Below are 11,844 nucleotides of genomic sequence, written 5' to 3' on the forward strand. Positions count from 1 at the left end.
AAAACTGGTCATCTTTTGAGGCTATCCACGAATCGATCCAATTTTTTACTTCTTCATAAAACTGGAAGTGCTGGTCAGCCAGGCCGTGTGCCATTGATCGAAACAAGTGATAGTCAGAGGGAGCAACGTCTGGAGAATACGGCGGGTGGGGTAGGATTTCCCATTTCAACGTTTCCAAGTATGTCTTGATTACTTTCGCAACATGGGGTCGAGCATTGTCATGCTGCAAAATCACTTTATCGTGTCTCTCGTTGTATTGCGGCCGTTTGTCTTTCAATGCTCGGCTCAAACGCATCAATTGCGTTCGATATCGATCGCCTGTGATTGTTTCAATCGGTTTTAACAGTTCATAATACACTACGCCAAGCTGGTCCCACCAAATACAGAGCAAGATCTTGGAGCCGTGAATATTCGGTTTGGCCGTCGACGTGGAAGCATGGCCGGGAACTCCCCATAATTTTCTGCGCTTGGGATTATCGTAATGAACTCATTTTTCGTCCCCAGTCACAATGCGATGCAGAAATCCCTTCCGTCTTTGCCTTTCAAGCAGCTGTTCACAAGCAAACAAACGCCGTTCAACATCTCTCGGCTTCAATTCGTACGGCACCCAATTTCCTGGCTTCTGAATCATTCCCATGGCTTTGAGGCGTTTTGAAATGGCTTGTTGAGTCCCAATGATTGTTGAACCAATTCTTCTTGATTTTGACACGAGTCTTGCTCAAGTAATGCCTCCAATTCTGCATCTTCGAAAACCTTCTCTCTTCCACCGCTATGCCGGTCTTCGACGTCAAAATCACCGTTCTTGAAGCGTTGAAACCACTCACGACACGTTCTTTCACTAATAGCTGCTTCACCATAAGTATTTGAGAGCATTCGATGAGCCTCAGCCGCAGATTTCTTCATATTGAAGCAAAAAATTAAAACCTCCCGCAAATGACGAGAATTTGGCGCAAACTGATATTTTCAATCGAAAATAACTTTATGATGCAGACACAAATCGACTAATGTTTCTATGGGGTTATGTTGACAGATATCCAAGTTTATTGTATGACGTCTATGATCTATTTATTTCGATCACCACTTACCGCTAAAGCCATCTATAGGAAAACGGTGGAAGCAAAGTTGTACACCTAATATATCGACGAAATTTGTAGCTGAAAGAACATTGGAAGATTTCGTTGATTTATAAGAAATAGCTGATGATTTTTTGAAAACAGTGAGAGTAGTTAGAAACTACTTATCGAACAAGGGAGGGAGAGAGAGACAGAGAGAGAGAGAGAGAGAGAGAGAGAAAGAGTGTGCGTGCGTGCGTGCGTGCGTGCGTGCGTGCGTGCGTGCGTGCGTGCGTGCGTGCGTGCGTGCGTGTTATTCTTTAAAGAAAGAAAGAGAAAACATTTCCACTAAGCCAAAAATCTTATACATAAAATGTATGCCTCTATTTATATATTCATCTATAAAAAATTATTCGTCTAAAAAAAAGACATATAAACTATGATGAAAAGTAAATTCCTCCATAAGAACTATAGTAACTTGAATAATTTCTTGAAATAAGAGGATGTGCAAGTTTTGCGTAACATATTCATTTATAAGAGATATAAGAGATATGTAGCTTCGCTTCGAGATGGACAAGCTTCTCGAAAGGAGAAAATGTCTATAAGTTCTATAAGAAAGCATATGCAAATCAAGTTGAAGTTTCCTGCAGATTCTAAAATTATTTCGGAATATGTTTTCTGAGTCTCTGAAAGAATTTATACTTTTTCTTAATTTGATGCTAATTAATATTTTATTTCTTTAACAATAAAACTGAATTAGCCATATTCATATACAATTATTATGTATGAAATATTTTTTATCGAGATGCTATTATAAGATAGATTCTTTTAACTAGATTCTTCTAATAAAGATTCTTCTAGTATTAAGAGCATTGCAACCTTAATTTATAGCTTATCTAGCATCTCACAGTTATACGATATTCCTTTATAATTTAGAGTATCTTGAGATCATGTATTACAGGAAAATTCTTTAAAAAAAAGGATATTACTAAAGAATAGAATTTTTTTAGATGGTCAACTCTGATTTTTCTTATAAAATACGATAACTCTGATTTTTCTCAAAAATCGGGGGAAGATGTCACAGTTAAGTCTTTATTCATGAATGATTTTTTAATGTTATTGAATTAATGAAAAAATATTACGAAAAAATATTATCTATATTCTGGAAACGTTTCTTTATTTATACAAATTAACGAATTAACTTTTGGAAATATATTGGAAAACATTATTGGAAAAAATTGTATATCATACTTTACAAAAATGGCATCTTCTCCTGATATGCATACAAAATGGGGCAATAATAATTCGTCCACTCTAAATATCTTCATTATTTTTAGAAATATGAAAATATTATAATTACAAAAGTTGTATGATATCGAGAGGATCATAATATATGATGGTAATAATTTTTCTAAATGGAGGCGCTTCGGAAATTTCAAGATCACCTCCATTTCTTTTTAAATGGCATGCTGTACTTTTTTAATCATAGTGTAATAGCGAGTGTTTAGATGATTCAACGATCTATAACAAAAAGTCATTCATCATTAAATAAAGAAGTAAAACAATGGTGGTTGTCTTACCGTATATATGGAAGATGTTTCCTTTATGGGAAAAAACGTCAGAAGAAATTAAATAATGTAATGCAATAAACTATATTTTATTTATTTACAATCTATAATTAAGAATTTAACTCTTGATTATAGTTATAAAAACGCATAAATGTAAAACATAAATTGAAAAAAATATGAAGAAAAATAATTTAGGAAGTAAGTAATATTTCGAATTATGTAAAGCAAAATTTTAATTCATAAAATCGTTTTAATGACGGTTTCAAGCAAAAATTGTGTTTTGTATTTCATCTTATTCCTAAGAGTGTGAAAAAATATTCAATTGCAACTTTTACGCATATAAGAATATTGCAAATTATTATTTATATCAGCACATATGGCTACCAAGAAACACTCATCAAAACCATATATCATTTGTTTGATTTTATAGTAAGAATCGAAGCACAAACTTTAGCTATTAGCGTACCAAATATTAATTATATATATTTCATGGCCTACCTTTTCGTACTTTGTTAAATATTTTGCAATGTTAATTGGCATGAACTTTTTGATAATTGCGCCATTGTCTATGTATTTCTACTACGTACTCCTACGCAGTCAGAAAGATATATATGTCCAGCAAATGAGAATGAATTAAAATGGATTAAAATTTTTTTCTATCCGAATGCGTATTTTAAATAACAAATACTTTTTTTTGGATTTAATTGGATTCAATTGGATTCAATTAGATTCAATTAGATTCAATTGGATGCAAATGGATTAAAAAACTATATTTCCTATTCAAAATTTTGAATTGTATTCACAATGTGTTTGTGTGTTGTTTGTGTTGCACAGAAAAAGCTAATATTATTTTTAGATTGAAAGACATAGAGAAATGCTCCATGCAATTCCTATAAATGAATAAAAATGCATTCAAGATTAAAAAGCATTCATTTTAACATTCGTAAATCAATATTTCTGAAAATCTGAATCCATTTCAATCCATTCTCGTTTGCTGGGTGTTCTATGATATAAAATATAAACAAAAATAAAAATAAAAATAAAATGGCATCTTCCGTCTTGTGCCATCTTTCCCCGATTTATCTTATGTTTCTTATATTCTTGGCAATAACTGACAAAAATGCAATAATCGATTTTTTATGATTATACCTTCGCATTTGTGATGTGCTACCAAAATATTGGTCATTCGAAAGTGTGTCTTGAGTGTGTTTTGGTATCATCGTACTTATATTTATTGAATGAAGTATTTGTTGTACGAGCACCTTCTTTCACTAAACGCTCGTTATTCTGATCAACTTTTCATTAACTAATTCTGATTCTGAAACTTCCGCGACACATTTGGATATTCATCTCATAGTGGCATCGCCGATCAAATCGTCCCATTTTCGCGCTTGCGAGAGGATCGTCAATCCTTATTCTTTTCCCATTTTCATGTTTTTAAGTTTTTGCGAAGACAAACACAAATAATGTGAATCCCGGATTCACAAAGAAAAAAAGGACAATGGCGATAACGCGTATTTTCCATCCTATAATATCCCCAGATAAATGTTATCGCATTTAAATTGTAATGAATCCTCGTCTGAGCTACTTCTATAATTAATTAAGCATGGAAGAAGATTTCTTTCTTTCTCTTTTTCTATTGTATGATCCGTGTTCTCTTTTTTCAATCTTCGTTTCTTTTTCCTCTATTTCGCTCAATCGCATACCTGTTTCATTTCGTGCGAGGAAAGCGGAATACGATAAAAGTGAACAGCAGACTCGAGGGCCATATTTCGAACGAGCAGCTTTTAATTTTGTTTATCGATCCACGGAATCGGAAACGCGATTTGGTAGTTAAATCGCACATTCGATTCGAGTCTCGCTATGTGGCAACAACTCGGACAAATCCGAAGACATGTAAGACAGGGCAAATCGAGGCCATTTACCAGCAGGAAATAATTAGTCAGATACACTTACATTACGTTGTACCTTGCAATAATATTGCGCATGCATGCGGCGCCTCGCTCCGTCTCGTCTTATTTTATCGAGTCCGATACGACACAATGATCCGCAAACGGTATCTACGATGAACAGTATCTATACGATATTTTATCATAATATATATCTTCCTCTACGCGGCTAATATCGACATGTTTCGCTCAATTAAAATCCGTTATGTTTTATTTTCAAAGGAAAAAAAGAAAGGAAAAAACAGAATAATGCCTGTTTCCAACAATATAGTTAAATTTTTATTTTTATTCAACTATTTATCCTTTCCTAGTTATAATTAGTTATAATTAATTATAATTCATAACCACGAAATAAGACGACCTTCGAGAAGTTTTTCCTTAAGAAATTCTTTAATTTAAGATTGTCTTGATAAAAACGACCTTAATCAAACCAGAATTTCTTAAGGTTGAAATTATTTGATATTCGACTGTTTCCATAATGTTTTCGGTTGGATTCTCCAATAGAAACACTGCATTTGAGAAGTATAAATTTACGAAATATGTTATTGTATTATCTTTTATATGACTGTGATTAAGAATTCCGACTTGAAGTGCGTTCCCTGGTGAAAAAATTTCGCTGAAATTATTTATTTTATGTTTGGAACATTTTAACAAAATTGGTGATTGAAAAATTATTGAAATTTCACTGAAAGTTAATTTTTCAGCTGACATACTGAAAAATAAAATTGAACCGAAATTTCTCTGAACTTGTGTAGAAACTTTTCGGAAATTTTGCTTAAAATTTCTTTAAAATTTTATTAAAATTTTGCTAAAAATAAATTTTTCAACAAAAATAACTAAAATTAAACTGAATTTTTTCTGAAATGCTGTTCCAAAACGAGGATTAATTTCAATAAAATTTTTCCATCAGAGTTGAAGAACAGATTTTACAGATCTGTCTTGTCCGTCTTGTCTATATTTTTCCTGGAATACTGCAGGTGATAATTAATGTTAAGAAGATCGCGTTCACTTTAAATTTTGATAAAAATACACTGAATCAATGTGTTTTCATGTAAAAATATTTGACAAGAAAAAGGTGTCGCGTTGCTTCGTGAACCGAAATATATCATTAAAGTTGACGACTATTTAGGTTAGGAAATCTGTCACAGCAGTGGTTCATTGTTTTTGAAACACAAACTCACTGCTTTAAAAATAATATAAAATAATATAAAAATAATATAAAAAATAATTTGTATTTTTAAAGCAATAAATTTGTGTTTTTAAAGCAGATTTGTTTTAAAGCAGAGAAGCTTAAGTTATTTAAAATTAATACCTTTTTAATTTTTTTTATATGAATTAAAGTTTAAATCCAGCATTTCTTTAAAATATTATAACTGTAAACGTGATTTCATCGTTATCCAAATTCCTATAAATTTTGAAAAAAATTTTATAATGTATTATTAAATTTTGATTAATTAAAATTCATAATATTACCTAACGATTTAAATATAAATAAATATCATGAATCTCTCGCGTTTCCGAGTTTTTGTATATGCTTGTTTTAATATAAAACATAAAATGTCATAAAAAAATCTTCTGATGTTGCATTTATATAGGCAAAATTTACAAGAATCATATGCGTGATCAATTTATGAAATTTATTAAATCTCGGTCAAAATCTTTCCCGTATGAATTTTGGTCATAAATTTATCAACAAATTTTTGAACAGCGAGTCAAGAATCTTTATTTAATTGCTTTATTGGATATATCATTTTTCAGTACAATCAAATAAGAATCTGCAGTAGAGAAATATCTTGTCTGTCTACAAGAACTTGCACATGTGATCACAACGTATGATCATATCGATACATATAAATATGACAGATTTCCTAATCTCAATAGTCATCAACTTTGATGTGTAATATCTTGGTTCGCGGGATAGAGTGATATTTTTTTATCAAATATTTATTTTTTACGCGAAAAAGTATTTATTCAATGTATTTTTATTAAAATTTGAGATGAATGAAGTCTTCTTAACATTTTTAATTTTTGCTTAAGTCTTGGCGAAGATTGTCTTATTTATTATATATACATGTCAAATAAGATGTCTTATAATGACTACTATGAATTATAATATGAGTAACTAGAAAGTAATCTTAAGTCTATGCTTATTTTAAACAAGATGTGTTTATGAATCATATCAAAACTGTTCAAGACATTTTGAAATAAGATCGTCTTCGATAAGATTTAACTTGATTTTACTCAAGTACCATCTTATTTTTCGACTATGAATCTAGAAAACATCTTAAAACCATAGTTAAGACTTAAGACAGTCTTGAAAATAAGAACGGACTATGAATACCGCTATAAGAATTAAAAAAAGATGAAAAATAACGCATTGTTAATTATATGTGCTCGTGTTTTCTCAGTGATGACCGCGAATTTACAATAGAATCTTATCATTATCAATTATGGAGCTTTATTATATCTCCGGAATACTTTCTCATTGTGAAGATTTATCTTTACGTATTCCTCGTTCTTACGGGAATGGTTCATTTGCACACTGTTGTAATTGTCCGCTGCCAATCACAGCGACTTCTGCGTAGGAAACGTTTTTTTATTTTTTTTTTCCAGTGCTATGATTGGCTTTTGTGCAACTGACTCACGCAATTGATGCAATTGATGTATACCTCATTCTTATGAGGAATGTCGTACATTTCTCGCCGTTTTCACAATAAGTATCATTTCTGCTTAGCGTGCGAAGGCTTTTTCGAATATCGCTTGCCATGAAATTCATAAAATCAATTTTACATACGATCCTCTTTTGCAATATATGGATCTGTATTCATGTCCTCGAGTCACAAATATAATAAAAGATTCCCGTGAAGTCAAATTCAAATTTTAATAAAACTATTTAGGGGAAAGTGGGGGAATTGTGCGCAGCGAATAATTGTGCGCATCCTGGTCTGGTACTTTTCCAAAAAATGAAGACATCACCGTGGTGGAATTTTTATGCAGGAAGTTATAAGACTCTTAAGATATAACTACAAAAAATAATACGACATAAATACATTGCTAGCCAGAAAAATACAAAAAAAAGTGAAATCACATTTCTTTTCTTGTTATTTTAGCTTTCAAAAAATAAGTCTGTATTTTTAATTTTTTTTGTTTAAAGTTGCATACGTTATTAAAATACATTATTATGTGCATCTTTTGAGTTGTTATTTATTAAGTTTGATTAGGAATTGTTGAAGTAATCGTATTTCGTACCGAGTCAAGTCGCGGCGGACAACTGTGCGCAAGCGTTTCGAAATGCGTACAAATGTTACCCATCTTCCATATACTGTATAACTAGCACTAATTTTTTCGTTCTTTTTTGGCATTATTATTTTATTTTACCATTTCATTTGCTAAAGTCTATGTCGATTATTATTATATTAGTATTTTTTCTTAATATATACAATGTATTTTTAAAATATAATATATTTAATACATATTTACTGCAATATAATGAACATATTTTCTGATTTCTTTGTCAACATTCCACAATTCATTCATTTCTTACTTTTGTTTTGCGCACAATTACTCAGCACATGCGCACAATTACTCGACGTGCGAGAAATTTTTTCGTTTTTCCATTTTTTCCTTTTGGTTAAATACAACCTTATTGAATAAAAATCTATTCGATATAAGGAATGGTAGAATTATTCGTAATGATAGAAGAATGTTTATAGTTTCTATTTCCATACTTATATCGCTTTACTTGGAAACTTGGAAAACTATTTCAGGGCAATAAATTTCCCTTACCATAGGTGCACATAATTCCCCCATTTTCCCCTATAGCTTACTTTTATATATAAATTTAGAAAATATCAGTTTCTTGCGGTAAATAAATTATTTTAAGAATAAAATCATCCTTTATAGTTATAGTTTTCAGTTTTTTTCATTAGCTATATCTTAAAAACTATTCGAAATATAAAAAAACATCTAATATAAAAATTTTATAAAATTACTTCTATGTGTCAACAATATTTTTAAAAAATAATTTTAAAAATACAAATTTGGAAAAATTATTATATTTTTGAAAATATTGTAGATAAATAGAGGTAATTTCATTATAAAACTTTTGTATTAAACATTGTTTGATACTTCGAATAGTTTTTAAGATATAACGAAAAAACTGAGCATTGTTTTACATAAAAGGGGTAATTTACCTTCTAAACTATTTATTTGCCTCTAATATTTTCTAAATTCGTCTATGTATCATTTATATTAAGATATAGGTATACAAAATTTTATTAAAATCAAAATTTGACACTTTCTTTGTAAGTAGTCAACATATTTCCGATAATCATGCAATGAATAATAACCTTGAGCGTAAAGTACCTAATACGTGAATACGTTCGAGTGCCGAGAAAAATTATAAATAATGCATGGCCATAATCTCGACATAATTCATCAGCGATGTATAGTGTCGTAAGTTCCGAAAATGGCATAATGAAGTGTATTTTATGCTATATTGGTGTGAAAATTATTGCGTTTCGTAAACTATTAATAATTTACAATCGAAAAAATCCTTGTGTTGATAGCGCTTGTAAAATGTAACTTCAGAATCATACCATTTTCAGAACGACTCGCGACTATGCGACGCCAGCGAATTGAAATTGCAGCGAACGCATTCTTTCATAAATCGGCGATTTCACGTGAATAAATAAATAAATAAATATATGTACATATATATATGTATATTTACATAATATCTAATTCCTAAAACAATACAAAGCTACACAAATCTCAGTCAGTCTTTTTTTTAGCGAATTTCATTCAGCACGTACACTCTAAAAAAATAGCAGTGTGAACTTAACACCGTGCGGTATCTACATAATTTTCACTGTGTTGATATTACCAACATAGTGAATTTAAGATCATGCTTTAAATCTACACTTATAATGTTAAATCCATTCCATGATATTGATATAATCATCAGTTTTTAATTTCCATACGACATTTTTTAATGAAATCACATTGAAATTATGCTCCAATCGTCCACTCCTTCCTTCCTCCCTCCCTCTCACTCTTTCTCTCTTTCTTTCTTAGTATCTTGTCGCGTCGCATATCGTAGTTTCACGATATCAAAATATCGGAGTCATATCATAGGCGCCGGAACGTAACGCGCAACCATTACGTCGAAACCATGGCATGCCGATCGTACCTACCTTTTGTGAGATGAAAACGGCAGTAGTGGAACGAAGGACAAGGATCGTACTTGGTCGTCAGTAGGTAAGTTTCCGTACGACTCCCGCGCGAACCGAGATTCTAATTTCCAATGAGGATTTTTCCTCTTCTCTGCCTCTCTCTCTCTCTCTCTCTTCTTTTCTTTCTTTTCCTTTTTACGTGCGCGACGCCGCGAAAAATGCTCGCGCGGCACACCGGGGGTCACGGAAATTACGACGAAGCGCACGAATTTTCGAAGCGACACTCGACGTAACACGTCGACCGGCGTGAACTCGATCGAGAGAGAAGGGGAAGTGGAAAAAAAGAGGCGAAGGCGTCGTCGACGCCTGTCGTCGCCGCGTCCTTGGCGCGGCACGTCGCGTTGTGGCGTTGCGTGGCACGATACGACGTAACGTAACGCCTCCAGCCAGCTTCCACGGCGAACTGTCTATGTCTGCACTGGACTGCACCGGCTGATAACTGACACATTGACGGGATCGTAGTCAAGAACCGTCACTCGCCTACGAGTGTCACGCGTACTTCGTTGGAAAATAAAAATATACAGTCTACCGCGCACTAACGCCCTCTCGTGGCCGCGGCCAGAATAGGAAACAGCAAGCCGAAACTTGGCTTGGTGTAGTCGGCGTTGACTGTAGAACGTCTTCCAACAAATAACTCAATACAACACAATGATTTTTTTCTTGTTTATTGGCGAACAACAAGAATGTAATGATTTGCTGTGTTACGTATGTGTGTCTCTTTGGAAGATATCCGTAGATTACAGTAGATAACAAACGATTTTAGGATGACTCGATCAAACTCCGATTACCTTGATCAGCAATTGATTCAACCGGCAGAATCGTTTGAAACAATATTTCCAGTTATAATTCATTGGTACTATTTCATATATCATTGGTATCATTGGTAATATTTCTTCAGACTTTTTCATGTCAAACAATAAAAAAATTAATTTTTCTTTGTCATTGTTAATAAAATAGTGTCAGTATTACTTATGATAAATTAATTAGTCAGTTATCCTTAATCATAGGATAACAATTTAAACATTGGCTGCGTTCAGCGGAATCAACAGTTGAGTGAGCGCTTACTGCTGTTGATGTATTTTTTCAGATTTAAAATGCTAATTAGATGATTGGTCATTGCGAGAAATATTGTCAAAGCTTCAGTGGTCGAATGATGAGAACGCTTGCACTAATCTGCTCAATATACGGAAGATTTGAGATCCTGGTTGAGGTAACCCAGTTAACACTAATCATTCTTGAAAGATTCGATTTGTATTTCAATGTACTGAATATTCCGGAACAGTAAAAAAATTTTCACAGAATGTTCACATATCAATGAAATGAATGTTCAGAATAATGTATAAATTGTTATACATTTATTTATTATTTATTATATATATTACTAAAATTAATCTATTATATATATTATATATATTATTATATATATTACTAAAATTACTTATCCACGAGCAGTATACACTTCTGCCGACAGAAGGCCATGGCGGAGATGCATTATCTCGTAAGTAGAATCGCCTGGAAAAGAAAATTAATCCAAGAAAATTAAATTTCTTTTTATTTCTGAGCAGCAAAATTGTTAATAAAAATTTTTTTTGTGGAAAGTTATTTGAAATATTATAAGATATACTAAAAGTCCTGACCGCGTGAGTGTACTTGGAAAACTTTCCCGCTTCAAAAAACTGGCCAAAAATGCGACTTGTTTTGTGAAAATATCTTTGAATTTTTATTTTATTTCATTTCAAAAATATCTCTGAATTTTGATTGATTGATTAAAATAAACTCATAAAAAAAATTTGACAAAATTATGAATAATTTCATTTCTTTTAAAGTTGTACTTTCAATACTTTTTGTGATAGAATTTTTTTAAGAATGTTATATTTTTTATCACTTTGAAAATGAATGCGGTTTTCGCAATTTTTTCATAAATGTCTCGGATCCGGCTATTTTTATAAAAATTGAAGGTTACTATATATATAAATTCGCTATAAAATAATTTTTCATTCATATGATTAATAATTTCCACGATATAATTTTAAGATCATTT

The sequence above is a fragment of the Atta cephalotes genome, assembly GCF_000143395.1.
Source record: "Atta cephalotes unplaced genomic scaffold scaffold00042, whole genome shotgun sequence".
NCBI lineage: Eukaryota > Metazoa > Arthropoda > Insecta > Hymenoptera > Formicidae > Atta > Atta cephalotes.